At 38.6% G+C, this 26,472-nt stretch overlaps 1 pseudogene; it reads left to right on the top strand.

The window, feature by feature from the left end:
* Window positions 1-26,238, top strand: part of LOC127905361 (uncharacterized) — a 63,554-nt pseudogene extending 37,316 nt beyond the window's left edge.
* The last annotated feature ends 234 nt before the right edge of the window (window positions 26,239-26,472 follow it).

Consider the following 26,472-nt stretch of genomic DNA (forward strand, 5'->3'; position numbering starts at 1 on the left):
CCAATAGTATTGGTGCCTTGGGGAAGGTTTCCATTGTGTCACACTCCTATCAGACCTATTTTGGCTTTCTAGGATCAAATCTCAATCTTGATTGTGGATTGCGTGAAGACTTTATAGGAAAAGTTGAGAACTAAACTCTTATTTTTGACAACTTGTCATCCTCAAACAGATGGACAAACTGAGGTAGTGAATAAAACTTTAGCCCAACTTTTGCATGTTGTTATTCAAAAGAATCTGAAAAGTTGCGAAGAATATTTGCTTTTTGTTAAGTTTGCTTATAATAGAACTGTACATTCGACCTTTGACTTTTCTCCTTTTGAATTTTTTATAGGTTTAATTTACTAACTCTTATGAACTTAAATTCTTTACATTTTGAAGAAAAGATAAGTTTAGATGGTGAGATAACTTTATGAGGGAGTTTGATTGCTGATGCGAACCTCGTGATCACATGGTCACGCAACCCACACGCAAAGACACCAATTCTCAGAAAGCCAAGTAAATCAGGTTTGATAGGAGTGTGACACAAAGATAACTTGTACCTAGGCACAAGAACTATTGGAAATGGAAACCCCCACCCAACAAATATTGATTCGGGAACGAGAAGTATAGGGATGACACCACGAAGCTAGTTGTTCTTCGATAAGTCGTTTTCAGTTCTTTAGAGAACCTTGGAAGGGAGATTATCTCACCAACACACACACACAAAATGCGGCAAACAAGAAGTTTTATTAATCTGAATTGTCTGATAGGAACACATAAAAGAATTGTACAAGGATGATTGTGCTTTTGCTAATGTTTACAATGCTTGCGAAACTTCAGCTTTTGAAAAGTTTTATAGACTTGATGGATATTTGTTTAAAGAGAGTCGTTTGTGTGTTCCATTAAGTTCTATGCGTGAATTGCTTGTACGTGAAGCACATGAACGCGGTTTGATGGGGCATTTTGGTGTTGTTAAGACTTTGGATGTGTTGCATAAGCATTTTTATTGGCCTAAAATGAAAAACGATGTGCAACGCATATGTGATAAATGCATAACTTGTAGGAAAGCAAAGTCTAGGACTTAACCACATGGCTCGTATACCCCTTTGCCTGTACCGAAAGAACCATGGGTAGACATTTCGATGGACTTCGTCTTAGGTTTACCTAGGTCAAAACGGGGTAGGGATTCCATCTTTGTAGTTGTTGTTAGGTTTTCAAAGATGGCACACTTCATTCCATGTCATAAAACTGATGATGCAACTAACATTGCTGATTTGTTCTTTAGGGAGATAGTACGGCTTCACGGGGTCCCTAAGAGCATTGTTTCTGATAGAGATGTTAAGTTCCTTAGCTATTTTTGGAAGGTGTTATGGGGCAAATTGGGTACAAATTGTTGTTTTCAACTACTTGTCACCCCCAAACAGATGGACAAATCGAAGTAGTTAATAGGACCTTAACACAACTTTTGCGTGCTGTCATTCAAAAGAACTTAAAGAATTGGGAAGATTGTTTGCCATTTATAGAGTTTGCATATAATTATAGTGTGCACTCTACTATTAAATTTTCACCATTTGAAATTGTGTATGAATTTAACCCTTTAACTCCAATGGATTTAACCCTTTAACTCCAATGGATTTGATTCCTTTGCCAATTGATGAAAGGGTTAGTTTGGATGGTAATCGTTAAGCACAGGTGGTGAAAACACTTCATGAGAGTATGCGGCAACAAATTGAAAAGAGGAATCATGTGTATGCGACCAAAGCCAATAAGGGGCGCATTTATCTTTCAGCCCGACGATTGGGTTTGGGTGCATATGCGCAAGGAGAGATTTCCGGCCCATAGGAAATCAAAGCTACAACCACGAGGAGATGGGCCATTTCAGATCCTTGAGAGGATCAATGACAATGCTTATAAAGTTGATTTGCCAGGTGAGTATGGTCTTAGTGCTACCTTTAATGTTTCTGATCTTACTCTGTTTGATGCAAGTGATGATTCGAGGTCGAATCCTTTTGAAGAGAGAGGGGATGATGCGGATCAGCCCTACACCAAGCGTAATCATGCCAACGATCCATTGGAGGTGCTAATTGGGCCAATCACAAGAGCTTAAAGAAGCATTGAATGGGTTTGTTCAGAACGAATGAAGCAAAATGGACCTAGAGAGGCTTTGGACATTTAAGGAGCATGAAGGGCAGCCTTTAATTCATCTAGTTCAGGTCCAAGAAGAGCCCAATTCGTGTGGAACAAGGGGTTGATGTGTCCGGCCCAATACCAGCCTTGTTAGGCTTGTTATTTTTCCTAATGCTACAAGGATAAAAAGTCAGCAATTTATTCTCCTAATTAAGTAAGGAAGTTGGCCATATCTTATTCCTAAAGAGGGGAGGACAATTTAATGCTTTTCCTAACTTATGAAAGAAAGTAATTAAATCAGCAACAAAGAAGGAAATTTATTTTCTTATTTGTCCAAGTTAAACGAGGAAATCCAAGCTAATTAAGGACATCAAGGGGGCAGCAACACAAATTTTTCAAATCAGATTTTTCCTAGTTTATTTAAGACTTCTTAAGGGTGACAAATCTGATTCAACATATTTAACATGATAAATTTGGATTTTTTATTATTTTTACTATTTTCTTCTTAGTGTTTGGGTTATTATTACTTATTTGGGTCAATTGTAAGTGGGCTTCATATAAGTCCACCTAAGGGGGGTCCATTAGGGTTTCTTTAAGTCTAGAGTCAGTATAAATAACGGCATAACCAAACATGTAAGGTTACGCAATTTTCAGATCAATAAACTTCTTTGCTGCACTTATTGTGTGTTGGTGGGATAATCTCCCTTCCTTGGTTCTATAAAGAACCGAAAATGACTTATCAAAGAACAATTGTCTTTGTAGCGTCATCCTTATACTTCTCGTTCGCGAATCAATATTCGTTGGGGAGGGGTCTCCGTTTCCAATAGTGCTGGTGCCTAGGTACAAGTTATCTTTGTGTCACACTCTTATCAAACCTGATTTACTTTGCTTTCCGGGAATTGGTGTCTTTGCGTGTGGGTTGCGTGACCATGTGATCACGAGGTTCGCATCAATTGCAAATAGAGAAAAAGAATAGATTGTACACTTCTAAAGCAAATAAGGAGCGTAAACATGTTGTTTTCCAACCCGGTGATTGGGTTTGGGTGTGCATGCATGGAACGATTTCCTAACCAAAAGAAATCAAAATTACAGCTTTATGGTGAAGGTCCATTTCAAGTCTTAGAGAGGATCAATGACAACGCATACAAAATTGATCTTCTAGGTGAGTATGGTGTTAGTGCTACCTTTAATGTTGCTGATCTTACTTTGTTTGCACAGGTTTTGATTTGAGGTCGAATCCTTTCGAAAAGAGAGGGGATGGTGTAGACAAGCCTAGAAACACCAGCAAGGACCCATTACAAGTTTCAAATGGTCCAATGACTCGGTCCAAGAAAAAGGCATTGAATGCATTGGTTTTGAAGGTTTCGACCAAGTCAAATTTGAAGGGTCCATTGGTGTATCAAGAGGAGGCCCTACTATATCTTTTCCATGTGCAAGAGGGGCCTAATCCAACCTTATTTGGGCCATGAGGTGAGGACAACAAAAGAAACAAAAAAAATCCTACTACAACTTGGAAACAACATGGGTGACTAACTTTTCCTTTTGTTTCTAAGATTAATGGGCTGCATGGAAGGCTATAAATAAGCCTTGAATCATTTCTGTAATATTTTATTTCCTTCTCTTCTTCTCATGATGGCAGAACGTGGATTTAATATTATGGGCTTTTATTTTATTTTGTTAGCTACAACTTAAGGCTTGTTTGAGCTTAATTAATACGTTGTTCTCAGCTAGAATCCAAGGCTTGTTTGAATGTTATGGGATTTTTTGTTTAAGGTTTTTGGGTCAATTTTGTAAGTGGGCCAAATCAGTACACTAGGGCAGATCCATTAGGGTTAATTTTTCAAGAACTATTTAAACTAATGTAATCTAAATTTCAGCAGTCATTGATGAATATTACTTCTGAATTTTTCAGTTTTAACATGTAAGAGTGATTCTTGCATTCTTCAGTTCTTGAACGAACTATAAAAAATTAATTGGCTTTTTGGTGTCATTCTACTTCATTCCAATAGTGTTGATGTCTTAGGACAGGTTTCCATTGTGTCACACTTCTATTAGACCTATTTCAGCTTTCCAGGATCAGATCTCAATCTTGATTATGGGTTGCATGACCACGTGATCATGAGGTTCGCATTAAAAAGCTTTTTCATAATTACCATTGTCAAGAGAGGCCCCTCCTAGGTGCTGTTTGAAAGTTGATCTAATGAAGGCTTATGATTCAGTAAGGTAGGACTTCTTATTAGCAATCCTTAGGATGGTTGGTTTTCCTTCAAGTATGGTTAATTGGATTCGTGAATGTATTTCCCTACTAGATTTTCAGTATCCATAAATGGAGAGCTCCATGGTTTCTTTGTTGGTACTAGAGGGTTAAGGCAAGGAGATCCAATGTCTCCTTACTTGTTTGTTCTTGTCATGGAAGTATTTTTGGGTCTGATGGGCAATCTGGTTCAAAATAATGACTTTAAGCTTCATTAGCATTGTGAAAGGATACATCTCACTCATTTGTGCTTCGTAGATGATTTAATGATCTTTTGTTAAGCTGAGGTGGGTATGGTTTCAGTCATTAAATCGTGTCTTGATCAATTTCAAATGCTCTCTGGACTGATACCAAATCAAGATAAGAGTTGCATGTTCATTTGTGGTGTAGAGTCCGGAAATAAAGAATCGCTTCTTGATGTTTTCGGTTATAACGAAAGTAAACTTCCAATCAAATGCCTTGGCGTTCCTCTCATTACTACAAAGCTTACATCTTCAGATTGTGTTCTCCTTGTAGACCGTATTATAGAAAGGCTAGGAGTTGGATGCATCACACTCTTTCTTATGCGGGTAGACTTCAGCTTATCAAGTCCATCCTTTTCTCTATTCAAGTGTATTGGTCGTCTTTATTCAACCTTTCTAAGGACGTTGTTTTGAAGATTACCTCATTGCTCAGATCTTTATTAGGAAAAGGTTGTGAACTTGCTTCAGGTGGTGTTAAGATGGCTTGGGAAAACATTTGCTTACCAAAGGAAGAAGGTGGTTTAGGTGTTAAGAACATTCAGGTTTTGAATCGGGCTACTATGGTGAAACACATTTGGGCTATTTGTACAAATCTGAGGCATTCAATTTGGTCATCTTGGATCCACTCTTACTTGTTTCGGGGTAGGAATATTTAGGAGGTGCCTTGTCCTGGGAGGTATTCTTGGAGTTGGTAAATGGTCCTTGGTCTTTCGGAATTTGGTTCGTAAATTTATCTCAGTTCGTGTTGGTGATGGTCAGTCTACTTTCCTATGGTTTGATAAGTAGCACCTTGTAGGCCCGTTGGTGGAGTTCTTTGGGGATAGGATCATTATAGATTCTGGTTTAGGTCGGGATGCGAGACTAAGTTCTATTATTGTTGGTCAAGAGTGGATTTGGTCGACTGTTAGGTCACTTGAGTGGATTGAGCTGATTCGTTGTACTTTAGATTCTCTCCTCCCTAATGATAGGTGGTAGGATGTTGTGTGTTTGAAAGATGCTTCGTAGGGTGTATTCTCCATTCATTATGTTTGGAATTCTATCCACCCCCGTTTGGAACAAGGTTGAGTGGCGGGCACTTGTTTGGCATAAATAGGCGATCCCATGATTTTCCTTCATCTTATGGCTTGTTATCCATAAGGCATTGTTGACTGAAGATAGGCTTATGTCCTTCGGTCTCATTCAGGTGTCTACTATGTGGGGATGATTGTGAGGATATTGACCACTTGTTTTTTTATTGCACTTTCTCCTACCGTATCTGGTATGATCTTTATTCCATATGCTACATCCCATTTAGAAGTCAATCATGAAATAACACCATCTCATGGGCTCTCTAATTGGGGTGTATTTGTGATTATCAGATTGATGTTAGCCACAACAATTTACTACATTTAAAGGGAGAGGAATGCTCGACTTCAAGGAGAGACTCCTCATAACCCTACTGCGATTTATATGGATATTGTTAACTGTATTGTATCTAAATTTAATTTCCTTCATAATATGGCCAATACGGATACTAATAGAAGACTTTATGACACGAACCTCGTGATCACGCAACCCACAATCAAGATTGAGATCTGATCCCGGAAAGCCGAAATAGGTCTGATAGGAGTGTGACACAATGGAAACGTGCCCCAAGGCACCAACACTATTGGATTGAGTAGAATAACGCCACGAAGCCAGTTAATCTTCGATAAATCAGATTCAGTTCGTTCAAAAACTGAAGAATGCAAGAATCACTCTCACACGTTAAAACTGAAAAATTCAGAAGTAATTATCATCCAAGCTGCCAAAATTTTGGCTTACATGAGTTTAAATAGTTCTTGAAAAGTTAACCCTAATGGACCCCTTATGTGGACTTAAATGAGGTCCACTCAAAACTGACCCAAAACCCTAAACTAAAAAACCCATAACTTAATCCAAACAAGCCTTGGATCCTAACTGAAAAAAAATATTAATTAAGCCCAAATAAGCCTTGGGCTGTAGCTAATAAAATAAAACAAAGCCCATAATATTAAATCCATGTTCTGTCATGACAAGAAGAGAAGGAAGTAAAATATTATAGAACTGATTCAAGGCTTATTTATAGTCTTCCATGCAGCCCCTTAATCTTAGAAACAAAAGGAAAAGGTAGCCACCCATGTTGTTTCCATGTTGTAGAAGGATTCTTTTGTTTCCTTTGCTGTCCTCACCTCATGGCCCAAATAAGGTTGTGTTGGACCCCTCTTGCACATTGATAAGATGTACTAGGGTCTCCTCTTGATACTCTAATGGACCTTTCAATTCTGAATTGGTTGAAACATTCAAAACCAATGCATTCAATGCCTCTTTCAATGCCTTTGTCTTGGACCGAGTCATTGGACCATTTGGAACATGTAATGGGTCCTTGCTGGTGTTTCTGGGCTGGTCCACATCATCCCCTCTCTCCTCGAAAGGATTCGACCTCGAATCAAAATCTGTGTCAAACAACGTAGGATCAGCAACATTAAAGGTAGCACTAACACCATACTCACCTGGAAGGTCAATTTTGTATGCGTTGTCATTGATTCTCTCTAAAACCTGAAATGGACCATCACCACGAGGCTGTAATTTTGATTTCCTTTGGTTAGGAAATCGTTCCTTAAGCATGTGCACCCAAACCCAATTACTGGTTTGGAAAACAACCAGTTTACGTCTCTTATTTGCTTTAGAAGCGTAAAGTATGTTCTTTTTCTCTATTTGCAGGCGAACTCCCTCATGGAGTTGTCTCACCATCTTTGCCTTCTTTTCACCATCTAAACTTACCTTTTCTTCAAAAGGCAATGGAATTAAGTCCATAGGAGTCAGTGGATTAAAACCATAAACAATTTTAAATAGAGAAAAACCAGTGGTCGAATGCACAGTCCTATTATAAGCAAAAAGGCAAACATTCTTCCCAACTCTTTAAATTCTTTTGAATTATAGCACGCAAAAGTTGGGATAATGTTCTATTCACTACCTCAGTTTGTCCATCTGTTTGAGGATGACATGTTGTCGAAAATAAGAGTTTAGTTCCCAACATTCCCCATAAGGTCTTCCAAAAGTAGCTAAGGAACTTAACATCACGATCTGACACTATACTCTTAGGAATGCCATGCAAACGTACAGTCTCCCTAAAAAACAAGTCTGCGATATGAGATGCATCATCCGTTTTATTGCATGCAATGAAATGCGCCATTTTAGAAAACCTATCAACCACAACAAAAATAGAGTCTCTACCTTTCTTTGACCTAGGTAAACCTAAAACAAAGTCCATAGAGATATCTACCCAATGTTCAGTAGGCACAGGTAATGGTGTATATAGTCCATGCAGTTGTACTCTAGATTTTGCCTTTCTACAAGCAATGCACTGTTCACAAATTCGTTGCACATCTCTTTTCATCTTTGGCCAATAAAAATGCTCATGCAATACATCCAAGGTTTTCGCAACCCCAAAGTGACCCATTAAACCACCCCCATATGCTTCACGAACAAGCAATTCATGCAAAGAACTAGCAGGAACACACAATCTATTCTCTTTGAACAAATAACCATCCATCAAATAAAACTTACCAAAAGCCGATTGTCCACATGCATTATAAATCTCGGCAAAGTCAGAATCATTATCATACAATTCCTTCACATATTCAAAGCCTAGCAATCTAGTATTCATTGTGTGTAAAAGAACATACCTGCGCGAAAGTGCATCAGCTACGATGTTCTCTTTGCCTTGCTTAAACTTGATTACGTAAGGAAAAGTTTCAATGAATTCAACCCATTTTGCATGCCTCCTATTCAACCCACAGCCAAGAAACACAATTTTCTCCATGCAAAAGGCACACTTTTTAAGATTAGCATACAATTTCTCATTACGCATCACACTAAGTACATTACGCAAATGAACAAGATGCTCAGTTAAGTTCTTGCTATAGATCAGAATGTCATCAAAATACACAACCACAAACTTACCTATGAATGCACGCAACACATGATTCATTAAATGCATAAACATACTAGGTGCATTTGTAAGTCCAAACGACATTACTAACCATTCATACAAACCATGCTTAGTCTTAAATGTTGTTTTCCACTCATCACCTTCTTTCATTTTAATTTGATGGTACCCACTTTTCAAGTCGATTTTAGAGAAAATATAGGATTCATATAACTCATTTAACATGTCATCAAGCCTAGGAATGGGGTGTCTATACTTTACCGTTATGTTGTTGATGGCTCGGCAATCAACACACATCCTCCATGTTCCATCCTTCTTAGGCACAAGTAGCACGGGTACAACACACGGGCTCATACTCTCAGGAATGTAACCCTTTTCCATCAGCTCATCAACTTGCCTTTCAAGCTCCTTCGTCTCCTCGAGATTGCTTCTATAGGCTGGTCGGTTAGGAATTGAAGCTCCGGGTACGAAATCAATCTGATGCTCTTTCCCCCTCAATGGTGGTAATCCGCTAGGAGTATCGTCGGGGAACACATCATCAAACTCCTACAACAAAGCAATAGCAACACTAGGCACAATATGATTAAGATCATTAGTATTAAAGTAAGCCTCTTTGTACACAAGTAAAATCATTGGTTTGTTAGTGAAAAATACAGATCTGACCTCACCCTCTCTAGCATAAAAATTGGGTTGTTTCTTTAGTTTTTCCACACAATTCTCATCACCCTTACTGACTTTCTTCACTCCTCTTGTCTTACTACCTCCACTCTCAGCCAGATTTGGGTGTTTTTGAGTTGTGGTCAAATGGTTTGATTTGTTTGGAGTGTTGGCTGAATATTTGTTTGTGTTTGGATGGGTGGCCGAAAGGGTTGTAGTGGTTTGAGTTCTAGCCGAATCTGATGCTCTTCTCTCCCCTTGTTCCTCACCCCTCTCCCCATTGCCTCATGCTCACTTTTTAGCTTTATTTGATCATCATACACCTGTTTGGGTGTAAGAGGTACAAGAGTGATGGTTTTACCATCTTTTACCTTCTTTTGTTTCCTTTGTTGTCCTCACCTCATGGCCCAAATAAGGTTGTGTTGGACCCCTCTTGCACATGGATAAGATGTGCTAGGGTCTCCTCTTGATACTCTAATGGACCTTTGAATTCTGACTTGGTTGAAACATTCAAAATCAATGCATTCAATGCCTCTTTCAATGCCTTTGTCTTGGACCGAGTCATTGGACCATTTGGAACATGTAATGGGTCCTTGCTGGTGTTTCTGGGCTGGTCCACATCATGAAATCTGTGTTAATGATTGTAGTACCACCTTTGTTAGTAAATTGAATTTGGATGCTATTAGGATCTGAAAAAAACCGGAGGTTCTTTGTATTCCTCGGAAACCCCCACCCACATCACCATTCAATATTTCTTGGCCCACTATTGGCCAAACTACTTGGGCGCTAGGCCCAATGTGAGTAGGATCGCTTAGCCATGCTTCACACAGGGAGAGAAAATTCGGCCAGAACCCAAAACACCATTATAACCCATTTGGCCACGCATCCAAACACAAACAAATATTTGGCCAACACTCCAGACAAATCAGATCACCATTCGGCCACTACTAAAAAACACCCAAATATAGTCGAGAGTGGAGGTATGACAAGAGGGGTAAAGAAAGTCAGGAAGGGTGATGAGAATTGTGTGAAAAAACTAAAGAAACAACCTAATTTTTATGTTAGAAAGGGTGAGGTCAAATCTGTATTTTTTACTAACAAGCCAATCATTTTACTTGTGTACAAAGAGGTTTACTTTGATACTAACAATCTTGAACATGTTGTGCCTAGTGTTACTATTTCTTTGTTGTGAGAGTTTGATGATTTGTTTCCCGATGATATTCCTAGAGGATTACCACTATTAAAGGGGATAGAACATTAGATAGATTTCGTACCCGAAGCTTCAATTCCTAATTGACTAGTCTATTGAAGCAATCCTGAGAAGACGAAGGAGCTTCAAAGGCAAGTTGATGAGCTGATGGAAAATGGATACATTCGTGAAAGTATGAGTCCTTATGCTAAACCCGTGCTACTTGTGCCTAAAAAGGATGGAACAAGGAAGATGTGTGTTGATTGTTGAGCCATCAACAACATAATGGTAAAGTATAGACATCTCATTCTCATGCTTAATTATATGTTAGATGAGTTACATAGATCTTGTATTTTCTCTAAAATTGACTTGAAAAGTGGGTACCATCAGATTAAGATGAAATAAGGTGATAAGTGGAAAACAACATTTAAGACTAAGTATTGTTTTGAAGATCTCAGATTCATGGGTTCTAGATTTACTTGGACTAATCGGCATTGTAACAACACTATTTTGAAGAAGTTGGATCGGGTTCTTGTTAATGTCTAATGAAATTGCAATTTTACAGGTTCAGAAACATGCTTTCTTCCCTTTGGTATCTCAGATCACTCTATTATGTTAGTGAAGATGGTGAGTTAGCTAAAAAGGAAGATTTCATTCAAGTTCTTTGATTTTGGGGCTGATTATCCTCTTCTTCTTCCCTTGATTACCGAGGCTTGAGGTAAGGAGGTCACGGGCACTCCTATGTTTATTTTGTGTAACAAGTTGAAATATGTCAAAGGGTTATTGAAGACTTTAATAAGAAGTACTTTGCTAAGATTTCGGATAGGGTGTTAGTGGCTAAGAGGGCGATGAAAGAGGCTCGATGTATAATGCAAACAATTCCTTCAGATTTAAAGATCCATAGAACCAGGCCTATTCTAGTGAAGAAGTATGTGATGCTTGCTGAAGCTGAGGAGAGGTTCCTGAGGCAAAAGTCACGGTTATAATGGTTGAATCTAGGGTATAAGAATTCAAAATTCTTCTTCAATTCAATGAAAGGTCATCACAGCCGCAATAAGATCCTCTATATTCATGATGAAAATGGGTTGTGTTTTACAGATTCTACAGAGGTTAAGGATACTATTATGAGTTACTTTGAGAAGCGTTTGGGAGGTTCTAATTCTGATTCATTTCTTAATTCTTCTATTATTTATGGAGCTCTCCCTCGAAGATTATCTCCCTCTTAAAGTATGATCCTTAGCAGTCCTATTATTGATGAAGAAATTTAGAAGATCCTCTTCTCTCATAAGGAAAATAAAGCTCCTGATCCGGATGGTTTTAGTATAGGTTTCTTCAAGAAACCTTGGAGTATTGTGCTTGGTTACTTTTTAGGTAAGCAGGTTTGTTCGTCTTTGCCCCTTTATAGGGTTTAAACCCTTTGTTGTATTTTGCTATTTTTTGGTTAATATACTTACCTTATAAAAAAAGCATTTAAGACTAAGCATGATTTGTATGAATGGTTGGTAATGTTTTTTGGACCTACAAATGCACCTAATACATTTATGCGTTTAATGAATCATGTACAGTGTACATTCATAAGTAAGTTTGTGGCTGTGTTTTTTTATGACATTCTGATCTATAGCAAGAACTTAACTAAGCATCTTGATCATTTGCGTAATGTATTTCATGTGTTGCGTAGTGAGAAATTGAATGTCAATCTTAAAAAAGTGTACCTTTTGCATGGAGAAAATTGTGTTTCTTGGCTTTGTTATAACTGTAGAGGGTATCAAGATGGATGAGGAGAAAGTTAAGGTCATCTGGGATTGGCCTGTACCAAAATCGATAAGTGAGGTAAGGAGTTTTTATGTTATAGGTGTTTTGTGAAAGATTTCAGTACATTAGCTGATGTGGATTAGCCCACAAACACCTGCAATGACCCATTACATTTTCCAAATGGACCAATGACTTGATCCAAGACAAAGGCATTAAAAGAGGCTTTGAATGCATTGATTTTAAAGGTTTCAACCAAGTCAGATTTGAAGGGTCCATTGAAGTATCAAGAGGAGGTCTTATTACATGTTATCTATGTGCAAGAGGGCCCCAATCCGGTTGTTTGGGCCATGAGGTTTTGGTAACAAGGCTAGCAATTTTCCAAATTTTCAGCCAGCCTTATGTTGATGATGTTTCTATGTGTTTTGTGAATTCCTAATTTGTTACGAACTTCCTATTATGTATGAGAACATTAAATATTTCTTTTAAATATTAAAATTTATTATTTTGTTTATTTCCTTAGGTGAGGAGAAAACAAAAAAAACAAAATAAAAAAATCCTACTGCAACTTGGAAACAACATGGGCGACTACCTTTTTCTTTAGTTTCTAGGATTAATAGGTTGCATGGAAGACTATAAATAAGCCTTGAATCAGTTCACTAATATTTCCTCTCCCCTCTTCTTCTCACGGCAGAACATGGATTTAATATTATGAGCTTTATTTTATTTTGTTAGTTACAACTCAAAGCTTGTTTGAGCTTAATTAATACTTTATTTTCAGCTAGGATCCAAGGCTTATTTAGATCAGGTTATGGGCTTTTTAGTTTAAGGTTTTTGGGCCAATTTTGTAAGTGGGTCAAATCAGTCCACTAGGATAGATCCATTAGGATTAATTTTTCAAGAACTATTTAATCTCATCTAACCTAAATTTCAGCAGCCATTGATGAATAATACTTCTGAATTTTTTTAATTTTAACGTGTGTAAGTGATTCTTGCATTCTTCATTTCTTGAACTGATACGATCCGGGCAACGAAAAAACAATATGATTCGGATTCTAATGTAATATGCGCAATTGTCCAGTTTCACAACAATAGTCATAATTCCCAATCCGACCATTGGATTGGGCTGAAATTTTATGTGGTGTCACCTGTCATGTTGTCCTACCTTGGGTTAACATTTAGTTCAATCGAAGTTCGGAAAAGCATCGCAATACTGGTCAACATAGACTGTATGAATTTTGATATTTACTTTCTTTTGACTTGTGGACTTCCTATTTGGCTAGGATTCTTTTCCTACAAGGATGTGGCAGCTGGTTTTGAGAATTTCTTAGTCTTACAAAGATATTTAATAGGCAAGAACATAGTTTTCATGTGTGGTATGGACTCCATATTAATGTAGAATCCTTAATATAGTAGGAATCTATCATTAAATAAGTTTCCAAGTCAGCTAAGAATACTTTGCAAACAAAGAAACAAAAGAGGAGACAATTCAGATTAATAAAACTTCTTGTTTGTTGCACTTGTTGTGTGTTGGTGGGATAAATCTCCCTTCCTGGGTTCTCTAAAGAACTAAAAAATGACTTATCAAAGAACAACTGACTTCGTGGTGTCATCCTTATACTTCTCATTCGCAAATCAATATTCGTTGGGTGGGGGTTTCCGTTTCCAATAGTGTTGGTGCCTAGGTAAAGTTATCTTTGTGTCACACTTCTATCAAACCTGATTTACTTGGCTTTTCGGGAATTGGTGTCTTTGTGGTAGGTTGCTTGACCGCGTAATTAAGAGGTTCATGAACGAACTAAATCTTACTTATCGAAGATTAACTAGCTTCGTGTCGTCATTCAACTTCATTCCAATAGTGTTGGTGCCTTGAGGCAGGTTTTCATTATGTCACACTTCTGTTATTTTTGTTTTCTTAGTGTTCCTTTAAGTTTTTTGGGATACGATAAGTATATAACAAAAAAAAATACAAAGGGACAAAACCCCACTAAGAACAAGAAAGCGGATAGACCCCGCTAACCCCAAAAGAACAAAACAAAAAAAATGTAATAAAGTCTAATAAAACATACCCTCAAAAACAGAAGAAGACTCAATTTGAGCACAAGACACCATCAGAAAATCTCCAAGCAATATAAAGTGATGTGGACAAGCCCATAAACACCAGTAAGGACCCATTACATGTTCCAAATGGTCCAATGACTCGATCCAAGACAAAGGCATTGAAAGAGGCATTTAATGCATTAGTTTTGAATGTTTCAACCAAGTCAGAATTGAAAGGTCCAAATGGTCCAACCTCTTTGTACACAAGTAAAATGATTGGCTTGTTAGTAAAAATTACAGATTTGACCTCACCCTTTCTAGCATAAAAATTAGTTTGTTTCTTTAGTTTTTTCACACAATTCTCATCACCCTTCTTGACTTCACCCCTCTTGTCATACCTCCACTCTCGACTATATTTGGGTGTTTTTTAGTAGTGGCTGAATGGTGGTCTGATTTGTCTGGAGTGTTGGCCAAATATTTGTTTTTGTTTGGATGTGTGGCCAAATGGGTTATAGTGGTGTTTTGGGTTCTGGCCGAATCTTCTCTCCCTTTGTACCTCACAATTATGAAGCATGGCTAAGCGATCCTACTCACATTGGGCCTAGCGCCCAAGTAGTTTGGCCAATAGTGGGCCAAGAAATATTGAATGGTGATGTGGGTGGGGGTTTCCGAGGAATACAAAGAACCTCCGGTTTTTTTCAGATCCTAATAGCATCCAAATTCAATTTACTAACAAAGGTGGTACTACAATCATTAACACAGATTTCATGATGTGGACCAGCCCAGAAACACCAGCAAGGACCCATTACATGTTCCAAATGGTCCAATGACTCGGTCCAAGACAAAGGCATTGAAAGAGGCATTGAATGCATTGCTTTTGAATGTTTCAACCAAGTCAGAATTCAAAGGTCCATTAGAGTATCAAGAGGAGACCCTAGTACATCTTATCCATGTGCAAGAGGGGTCCAACACAACCTTATTTGGGCCATGAGGTGAGGACAACAAAGGAAACAAAAGAATCCTTCTACAACTTGGAAACAACATGGGTGGCTACCTTTTCCTTTTGTTTCTAGGATTAAGGGGTTGCATGGAAGGCTATAAATAAGCCTTGAATCAGTTCTATAATATGTTACTTCCTTCTCTTCTTCTCATGACAGAACATGGATTTAATATTATGGGCTTTGTTTTATTTTGTTAGCTACAACCCAAGGCTTGTTTGGGCTTAATTAATACTTTGTTTTCAGTTAAGATCCAAGGCTTGTTTGGATTAAGTTATGGGCTTTTTAGTTTAGGGTTTTGGGTCAGTTTTGAGTGGACCTCATTTAAGTCCAGATAAGGTGTTCATTAGGGTTAACTTTTCAAGAACTATTTAAACTCATGTAAGCTAAAATTTCAGCAGCTTTGATGATAATTACTTCTGAATTTTTCAGTTTTAACGTGTGAGAGTGATTCTTGCATTCTTCTGTTCTTGAACGAACTGAATCTGATTTATCAAAGATTAACCGGCTTCGTGGCGTCATTCTACTCAATCCAATAGTGTTGGTGCCTTGGGGCAGGTTTCCATTGTGTCACATTCCTATCAGACCTATTTCGGCTTTCCGGGATCAGATCTCAATCTTGATTGTGGGTTGTGTGACCACGTGATCACGAGGTTCGAGTCAGTTGGTATTAGAGCTAGGCTCCGAAACAAGGTCATATCCTTCTGTTATTTTTGTTTTTTTAGTGTTCCTTTAAGTTTTTCAGTGTTTGCGTCCATCTTCTTGTTCTTCGTGTCTGCGTCATCTAAGCAAAAAAAAAAAAGGTTATATTTCATCTTGTTACTGTCTCTAATCATATCAGTATATTAAAAAGAATGCGAGATAGGGATTAGTTAAAATTTGAAGGATCATTCAATTTTTGCCGCACAATCACAACTCTTGGTAAACCATAAGCAAACCACCTCGGAATCAATTGAAACTTCATATTCAGTCTATTGGGGGTGAGATCGCATCATATGTCAAATTTGGGCTTATTCTGATATTGTTTGCTTGAGGTTTTAATTCGAGGCTCAATTCTGCCGCAGAAACACTACTCTTTGTGAACCATAAGCAAAACACCTTAGAATAAATTGAAACTTCATATTCTATGTATTGGGGATGCGATCGCACCATATATTAAATTTGAGCTTATTTTGATTTCAGCTTCTGGAGGTTTTAATTGGGGGTTCAATTCTGCCCCAAACTGATCATATAAGGGGTTTGGGTACCTAGACATAAAATAACGACTTATAAAAATTGATATTTGTTGTTTTTTTAGTATTATAATGCTAAATATTGAATTTAGGTCATTTAGAGATCGTTTGGTCTGGGTTTCAATTCTGTTACGTAAAAATTGCATAACAGGTTAGATTTGCGTCAAGTTTCAAAATGTGATCCTTACTGTTTAGTTTTGTCCAAATCTTTTTGTTTCTATTATATTTGGGATATCTAGGAGTCAAGTAACTGTTTTCGCTAATATTCGCTTTTGTTTTATTTCGTGTCTTCGTTTCGTCCACAATTCGTACGAATTTGCATTGCTACTCGTAAAATCATAATCGTAGTTTTGTTTGCTTTGTTTTCAGTATATTTATTGATTCTTGAGTCTGAAAATTATAATTATAGTGCGCTGCGAAGGCTACTGACTTTGATTTGTTGATTTCAGTTCCTAAAGAACTAAAAGAAAGCAAGTTGTGAGGTAAAAGGCGTAGTGAGAATCAGATGCCTAGGGTTCTGAACGAGGAAGTGATGGAATCGGCAATTAACTTGAAACTGTCTTCAACGCAACAGCATGTACTCGCACAAGATGTAACAAGGGAGGAGATTAAGCATGCTATGTTTAGTTTGAAGAACAACAAAGCCCCTGGTCCGGATGGCTTCAACGCAGGTTTCTTTAAAAGAATGTGGCACATAGTTGGGGAAGATGTAATCAACGCTGTTAGATCCTTCTTTCAGACTCGTAGAATGCTTAAAGAAATGAATGCTACATCCATTTCCCTTATTCCTAAAGTTGTTAATCCTACAAGGTTGACAGATTTTCGTCCTATATCTTGCTGCAATACAGTGTACAAATGCATCGCTAAGATTCTAGCTAGGAGAATCAAAGTTGTTTTGCCATCCTTAGTTGGTCCATATCAGACTGCTTTTATCTCAGGACGGAGAATCAGTGATAACATTCTTTTGTCTCAGGAACTAATGAAAGGCTATCATAAATCTACGGGACCTGCTCGTTGTGCTATGAGAGTTGATCTGATGAAGGCTTATGACTCGGTGCGGTGGGATTTTGTTGACGCTATGTTAATAAAAATGGGATTCCCTAGAACAGTCATTGATTGGATCATGGTTTGTGTTACATCATGTCAATTCTCTATCAACGTCAATGGTGAGCTTGCAGGTTACTTTCAAGGGGGAAGAGGGCTGAGACAAGGGGATCCATTGTCCCCATATTTGTTTGTCCTATGTATGGAAATCCTTTCGGGGCTATTCTGCAAGATGAGTGCCAACCAAGAATTCAAGTTCCACTGGAGATGCAAGAAGGACAAAATTTCTCATCTTTGTTTTGCTGATGACTTGATGATTTTTAGCAACGGGGATGTAAACTCAATTCGTATGATCAGAACTGTGCTCACAAAGTTTCAAGATCTATCAGGTCTGTATCCAAATCCAAACAAAAGTGACATCTTCTTGAGCGGTGTGTTAAATGCTGAGAGGGAACAACGATAGCAGCAGTTGGGGTCATTCCATTCATCAAGAGCAGAGGAATCCAGAAACAGGAGCAGGAGAGCTTGCTATAGTTCTCTATAGAGAACTATTACCAAAGCATGGGAAAGATGCACAAACAAAAGAAGAAAGTCTAAATAGCTAGATAATCTCCCAGCCTTTAGTCAGGGGCAAGCTAGTTCTTTAGCAAAATCAGTAGTCTTTCTTCCCCTTTGCATTTCAGATATGCAAAATCAAACCACTACGAGCCCATTCTTTGAACCAGAAAGATTGGATATCAGGCATTTCCATTATTAGTAAGCCTTTGTTTGAAGTTTGAAAGATGTTGATTACTTTTGCCGCTTCGTAAGTGAGATTTCACCACCTTATCAGACGAAGTTGTTAGACCATTGCTCTAGCCAGACCGGGAGAAACTTTTAATTGGGGGTAGTGGCCCCAGACGAGGGATAGATGGGCAACTAGGTAATATAGAAGGTCGACCCAACCGAATCTGTTCGATTCCATCAATCACTCCGTTGGGACGGGAACATGTATCCCTCCCAACCAAAAATCTTTTTGTCTAAATCAGCTTTCGGCCTATCGATTTAACCGGGAGCTGCTGTTGAGCACTCTTTCCATCAATTATTCATATTCTTGTGTTTAGAGAGGGGGAGCTCCCTATGAAATATTTGGGAGTACCTCTTCTCTCGTCCAGACTAAAGGCTATTTATTGTAAGGGCCTCGTGGATCGAATCACCTCTAAAGTTCGACATTGGACTTGTAGAACACTCTCGTATGCAGGACGGGTACAATTGATTAATTCAGTCTTATTTTCCATACAGGTCTATTGGGCATCTCTCTTTCTCTTACCTGGGCAAGTAATTAAAAATGTGGAGCAAATTATGAAATCCTTTCTTTGGTCAGGTTCAGATATGAGAACTACTGGGGCTAAAGTGGCTTGGGATCAGGTATGTCTTCCAAAAAAGGAGGGGGGGCTAGGAATAAAAAGGATAACAGAATGGAACAAGATTGCTTTGTTGAAACACATTTGGAACCTGTGCAATGACTCAGATGGCTCAATATGGTCTACTTGGATCAGATCCAATCTATTGCGAGGTAGGAATTTCTGGACAATCAAGACGCCACAGAATTGCTCTTGGGCTTGGGGAAAGATTCTAAAGCTCAGATCCTTAGCATGGCCGAAGATGAAGTACATCATAGGAGATGGAATGACAACCTCTCTATGGTTTGATAATTGGGCATCCTCACAGCCCACTCGCGGATTCTTACGGGGAAAGATTCATCTATGATTCAGGTATGGCCAAGAACGCGAAGGTGAATGTGCTAATTCAGAACTCAGAATGGAAAACTCCTACCACCCAAGCTATTGGCTGGCACCCCATTATAGAAGCTATTCCTTCCAATTCTAATCCTAAGACGGGGCAAAAGGATGAGATAGTTTGGTTGGATTCGCCAAATCACAGATTCTCGGTCAAAGTAGCTTGGGAACAACTAAGACGTCATCGTCAGATGGTTGAATGGCATGACATTGTGTGGTTCAAGAATGCTATTCCAAGACATTCACTTCTTCTATGGATGGCTGTCCAACAGAAACTCACAACTCAAGATAAACTTCATCGGTTTGGTATACATGGTCCCAATAGATGCTCACTCTGTCTCCGCAACAATGAGGATCACAACCACTTGTTCTTTGAATGCTCCTATACTAAAGCGATCTGGTGGGATGTTTGTGACAGATGCGACATTCCAAGAATGACAAAAGGCTGGGATGAATGGATTCGATGGGCCACTGTATCTTGGCATGGCAAGAGTTTCGTCAATTTTTCTCGTAAACTGAGTTTCGCAGCTATAGTGTATCATGTATGGCAAGAACGGAATGCAAATCGAATCGAATGCATCATTCGTGATAAGCTTGATTTGATGAGGAATGTCGTACCAACAAATGAAAACAAAAGGATCCAACGAGCTTGGAGGGTGAATACCATAGATTCTTAATTTGTTAGTTAGCTGGTTGTTTTGGTTTCCCTAACGAATCTAGTGAGGTTTTAGTTTTATGGTCGGTGGCTAGCCTGTAGCCATCTATTGTTTTATGTTTCTGTTATCATTGTAAATCTGGGGTATGCCCCTTATAATGTTTGTATCTTCTTCTTTTAATACATACGTCAACTTACCAAAAAAAATAAAAGGCGTAGTGAGCTTATTAGAGTGAAAAGCCTTGATTTTTTTTTGTGTGATACATGAGAGGTGTGAGGATATATTTTGTGCTACTAACCAAATTTTGCAGATTCAAAGAATGTCTGAAAACAACGAATCAGCTACACAAAACGCTGCTGACGTAGCTTTCCAATTGCGAGCCATAGGCCAACAACTTGAGTTGTTGTCTAGAACGTACAAGGATATGAAAGATGAGGTGAATTCAATAAAGCAATAGAATAGTGGGGCTGATCGGCGAGGAAATACGGTCCGTATGGCCATACGGAATGTCAGATCTGATTTTGAAGAGTTTGTTGACGAAAACGCAGATGCGGGTGAAGATGACTATGATTTTGCATCTGCTAGCCAAGGAATCATGTCTGGATCGAACATGGCTAGGAGGAATGTGAATTTTCATGGCATGGGCACTTATCAAGATATGGATGAGGACTTAGACACCATTAAACTGAAAATTCCTAACTTTCAAGGTAAAAACGATCCCGAGGCTTATTTGGAGTGGGAGAAAAAGCTTTGTAGATTGGATTTTTGATTGCCATAGCTATTCTGAACAAAAGAAGGTGAAATTGGTGATAATTGAGTTTACAGAGTATGCATTGATTTGGTGGGATCAAATTGTAATCAGTAGGAGGAGGAATGGGGAGCGACCCGTTCAGACTTGGGGGGAGATGAAAGTCTTAATGAGGAGACAATTTATGCCAATCCACTATTACAGAGACTTATATCTGAAGCTCCAAGGTCTGAATCAAGGTTATAAGACAGTAGATGAATATCACAAAGAGATGGAGATAGCAATGATTCGGGTCAATGTTGTTGAGGATAGAGAAGCCACCATGGCTAGATTTCTTAATGGGTTAAATCGGGACATTTCCAATGTGGTTGAGCTACAACACTATGTGGAGCTAGAGGACATGGTTCACATGGCTACGAAGGTGGAGAGACAACTTCGGAAGGGACATGCTCGGCCAACGTTTAATTCGGGCTCTTCATCATCTTGGAAGCCGAATCTAAAGAGAGAGGGTACTGTCCGGCCAAAATCCTTTGTTCCTTCTAGAACTGAACCACCAAAGGCTAAAGTTGATGTTCCTACTGATGCCAAAGGTAAATCTGAAACTCAGCCTAAACGTACCCGTGATGTTAAATGTTTCAGGTGTTAATGACATGGACATTATGCTTCAGAGTGTCCAAACAAGAGAATCATGATGATTAGAGATAATGGTGATATGGAATCTGAAAGTCACAGATCTAATTGTGAAGGCATGCCACCATTGGAGGATAGTGATGGGGATGAGTTAGCATTACTAGTTAGGGAGTCCTTGGTTATAAGACGAACACTTCAGGTTCAGGTAAAGGAAGATGAAATTAATCAACAAAGGGAGAACATCTTCCATACGCGTTGTTATGTACAAAGCAAGGTGTGTGGTTTAATTATAGATAGTGGAAGCTGTGTTAATGTTTGTAGTACCACCCTTGTTAGTAAACTGAATTTGTGTACTGTTAAGCATGCTAAACCATATAGATTGCAATGGCTGAATGATAGTGGTGAAGTGAAAGTGACTAAACAGGTTGTGGTTCCATTTTCGATTAGGAAATATGTTGATGAAGTTCTGTGCAACGTGGTACCAATGCAAGCAAGTCACATCTTTTTGGGGAGGCCATGGCAATATGATAGGAAGACAATTCATGATGGGGTTAAAAATAGGTATACCATTGTAAAAGATGGTAAAACCATCACTCTTGTACCTCTTACACCCAAACAGGTGTATGATGATCAAATAAAGCTAAAAAGTGAGCATGAGGCGATGGGGAGAGAAAATCAAGGTGAGGAACAAGGGGAGAGAAGACCATCAGATTCGGCTAGAACTCAAACCACTACAACCCATTCGGCCACCCATCCAAACACAAACAAATATTCAGCCAACACTCCAAACAAATCAAACCATTCGACCACAACTCAAAAACACCCAAATCTGGCCGAGAGTGGAGGTAAGACAAGAGGAGTGAAGAAAGTCAGTAAGGGTGATGAGAATTGTGTGGAAAAACTAAAGAAACAACCCAATTTTTATGCTAGAGAGGGTGAGGTCAGATCTGCATTTTTCACTAACAAGCCAATGATTTTACTTGTGTACAAAGAGGCTTACTTTAATACTAATGATCTTGATCATATTGTGCCTAGTGTTGCTATTGCTTTGTTGCAGGAGTTTGATGAATTGTTCCCCGACGATACTCCTAGCGGATTACCACCATTGAGGGGGAAAGAGCATCGGATTGATTTCGTACCCGGAGCTTCAATTCCTAACCGACCAGCCTATAGAAGCAATCCCGAGGAGACGAAGGAGCTTCAAAGGCAAGTTGATGAGCTGATGGAAAAGGGCTACATTCGTGAGAGTATGAGCCCGTGTGCTGTACCCGTGCTACTTGTGCCTAAGAAGGATGGAACATGGAGGATGTGTGTTGATTGCCGAGCCATCAACAACATAACAGTAAAATATAGACACCCTATTCCTAGGCTTGATGACATGTTAGATGAGTTACATGAATCCTGTATTTTCTCTAAAATAGACTTGAAAAGTGAGTACCATCAAATTAGAATGAAAGAAGGTGATAAGTGGAAAATAACATTTAAGACTAAGCATGATTTATATGAATGGTTAGTAATGTCGTTTGGACTTACAAATGCACCTAGTACGTTTATGCGTTTAATGAATCATGTGTTGCGTGCATTCATAGGTAAGTTTGTGGTTGTGTATTTTGATGACATTCTGATCTATAGCAAGAACTTAACTAAGCATCTTGATCATTTGCGTAACTTAGTGTGTTGCGTAATGAGAAATTGTATGCTAATCTTATAAAGTGTGCCTTTTGCATGGAGAAAATTGTGTTTCTTGGCTATGTTGTAACTGCACAGGGTATCAAGATGGATGAGGAGAAAGTTAAGGCCATCCGGGATTGGCCTACACCCAAATCGGTAAGTGAGGTAAGGAATTTTCATGGGTTAGCTAGTTTTTATAGGCGTTTTGTGAAAGATTTCAGTACAATAGCTGCACCCTTGAATGAAGTTGTTAAAAAGTCAGTTGGGTTTAAATGGGGGGAGGAACAAGAATTGGCTTTTATTCTTTTAAAAGATAAATTATGTTCTGCACCTGTTTTGGCTTTACCTGACTTTACGAAAGCATTTGAAATAGAATGAGATGCATCTGGAATGGGAATAGGTGTTGTTTTGATGCAGGATCGGAGACCTATTGCATATTTTAGTGAGAATTTAAGTGAAGCGACCTTGAACTATCCCACTTAAGACAAAGAACTCTATGAATTGGTAAGAGCACTTGAGACATGACAACATTACTTGTGGCCAAAAGAGTTCGTAATCCATTCGGATCATGAGTCCTTGAAACATCTGAAAGGACAAGGTAAGTTGAATAGGAGGCATGCAAAATGGGTTGAATTCATTGAAACTTTTCCTTACGTAATCAAGTATAAGCAAGGCAAAGAGAACATCGTAGCTGATGCACTTTCGCGCAGGTATGTTCTTTTACATACAATGAATACTAGATTGCTAGGCTTTGAATATGTGAAGGAATTGTGTGATAATGATTCTGACTTTGCCGAGATTTATAATGCATGTGGACAATCGGCTTTTGGTAAGTTTTATTTGATGGATGGTTATTTGTTCAAAGAGAATAGATTGTGTGTTCCTGCTAGTTCTTTGCGTGAATTGCTTGTTCGTGAAGCACATGGGGGTGGTTTAATGGGTCACTTTGGGGTTGCGAAAACCTTGGATGTATTGCATGAGCATTTTTATTGGCCAAAGATGAAAAGAGATGTGCAACGAATTTGTGAACAGTGCATTGCTTGTAGAAAGGCAAAATCTAGAGTACAACCGCATGGACTATATACACCATTACCTGTGCCTACTGAACGTTGGGTAGATATCTCTATGGACTTTGTTTTAGGTTTACCTAGGTCAAAGAAAGGTAGAGACTCTATTTTTGTTGTGGTTGATAGGTTTTCTAAAATGGCGCATTTCATTGCATGCAATAAAACGGATGATGCATCTCATATCGCAGACTTGTTTTTTAGGGAGACTGTACGTTTGCATGGCATTCCTAAGAGTATAGTGTCAGATCGTGATGTTAAGTTCCTTAGCTACTTTTGGAAGACCTTATGGGGAATGTTGGGAACTAAACTCTTATTTTCGACAACATGTCATCCTCAAACAGATGGACAAACTGAGGAAGTGAATAGAACATTATCCCAACTTGTGCGTGTTATAATTCAAAAGAATTTAAAGAGTTGGGAAGAATGTTTGCCTTTTGTTGAGTTTGCTTATAATAGGACTGTGCATTCGACAACTGGTTTTTCTCCATTTAAAATTGTTTATGGTTTTAATCCACTGACTCCTATGGACTTAATTCCATTGCCTTTTGAAGAAAAGGTAAGTTTAGATGGTGAAAAGAAGGCAAAGATGGTGAGACAACTCCATGAGGGAGTTCGCCTGCAAAAAGAGAAAAAGAACATACTTTACGCTTCTAAAGCAAATAAGAGACGTAAACTGGTTGTTTTCCAACCCGGTAATTGGGTTTGGGTGCACATGCATAAGGAACGATTTCCTAACCAAAGGAAATCAAAATTACAGCCTCGTGGTGATGGTCCATTTCAAGTTTTAGAGAGAATCAATGACAACACATACAAAATTGACCTTCCAGGTGAGTATGGTGTTAGTGCTACCTTTAATGTTGATGATCCTACGTTGTTTGACACAGATTTTGATTCGAGGTCGAATCCTTTCGAGGAGAGAGGGGATGATGTGGACTAGCCCAGAAACACCAGCAAGGACCCATTACATGTTCCAAATGGTCCAATGACTCGGTCCAAGACAAAGGCATTGAAAGAGGCATTGAATGCATTGGTTTTGAATGTTTCAACCAAGTCAGAATTGAAAGGTCCATTAGAGTATCAAGAGGAGACCCTAGTACATCTTATGAATGTGCAAGAGGGGTCCAACACAACCTTATTTGGGCCATGAGGTGAGGACAGCAAAGGAAACAAAAGAATCCTTCTACAACTTGGAAACAACATGGGTGGCTACCTTTTCCTTTTGTTTCTAGGATTAAGGGGTTGTATGGAAGGCTATAAATAAGCCTTGAATCAGTTCTATAATATTTTACTTCCTTCTCTTCTTGTCATGACAGAACATGGATTTAATATTATGGGCTTTGTTTTATTTTGTTAGCTACAGCCCAAGGCTTATTTGGGCTTAATTAATATTTTTTTTCAGTTAGGATCCAAAGCTTGTTTGGATTAAGTTATGGGCCTTTTAGTTTAGGGTTTTGGGTCAGTTTTGAGTGGACCTCATTTAAGTCTACATAAGGGGTCCATTAGGGTTAACTTTTCAAGAACTATTTAAACTCATGTAAGCCAAAATTTCAGCAGCTTGGATGATAATTACTTCTGAATTTTTCAGTTTTAACGTGTGAGAGTGATTCTTGCATTCTTCAGTTCTTGAACGAACTGAATCTGATTTATCGAAGATTAACTGACTTCGTGGCGTCATTCTACTCAATCCAATAGTGTTGGTGCCTTGGGGCAAGTTTCCATTGTGTCACACTCCTATCAGACCTATTTCTGCTTTCCGGGATCAGATCTCAATCTTGATTGTGGGTTGCGTGATCACGAGGTTCGCATCATTTCATTATCTAAAATTTGAAAAATTAGCAGCCTTGTTGTTGAAACCTCATAGCTCAAATAAGGTTGGATTGGACCCCTCTTGCACATGGATAAGATGTACTAAGACCTCCTCTTGATACTTCAATGGACCCTTCAAATTTGACTTGGCGGCCTTTAAAACTAATATATTCAATACATTTTTCTTGGATTGAGTCATTGGCCCATTTGGAACATGTAATGGGTCCTTACTAGTGTTTATAGGCTTACCCATATCATGAACACCAAGAACCCATTACACGTTCCAAATGGGCCAAGGCTTGAAAACAAAGACATTGAAGAAAGCATTGAATGAGCTGGTTATGCAAGTTTCGGCCAAGGCTGAACTTAGGGATCTTTTGGAGCATCAAGAGGAGGCCTTAGTACATTTAATCTATGTGTAAGAGGGGCTCAATCCACCCTTATTTGGTCCATGAGGTTTCGATAACAAGGCTGCCAATTTTGTATCAATTTCGGCCAGCCTTGTTATATGATGTTTCCATGTGTTTTGTGGATTCCTAACTAGTTTTGGATCCTATTATGTGTGGGAACATTAATTATTTCCTATAAATATTAGAATTTATTATTTTTATTTTATTTCCTCATCATGTGAGGAGAAAACACAGCAAATGAAACAA

This window comes from Populus trichocarpa, chromosome 5 (assembly GCF_000002775.5).
Source record: "Populus trichocarpa isolate Nisqually-1 chromosome 5, P.trichocarpa_v4.1, whole genome shotgun sequence".
Taxonomy (NCBI): Eukaryota; Viridiplantae; Streptophyta; class Magnoliopsida; order Malpighiales; family Salicaceae; genus Populus; species Populus trichocarpa.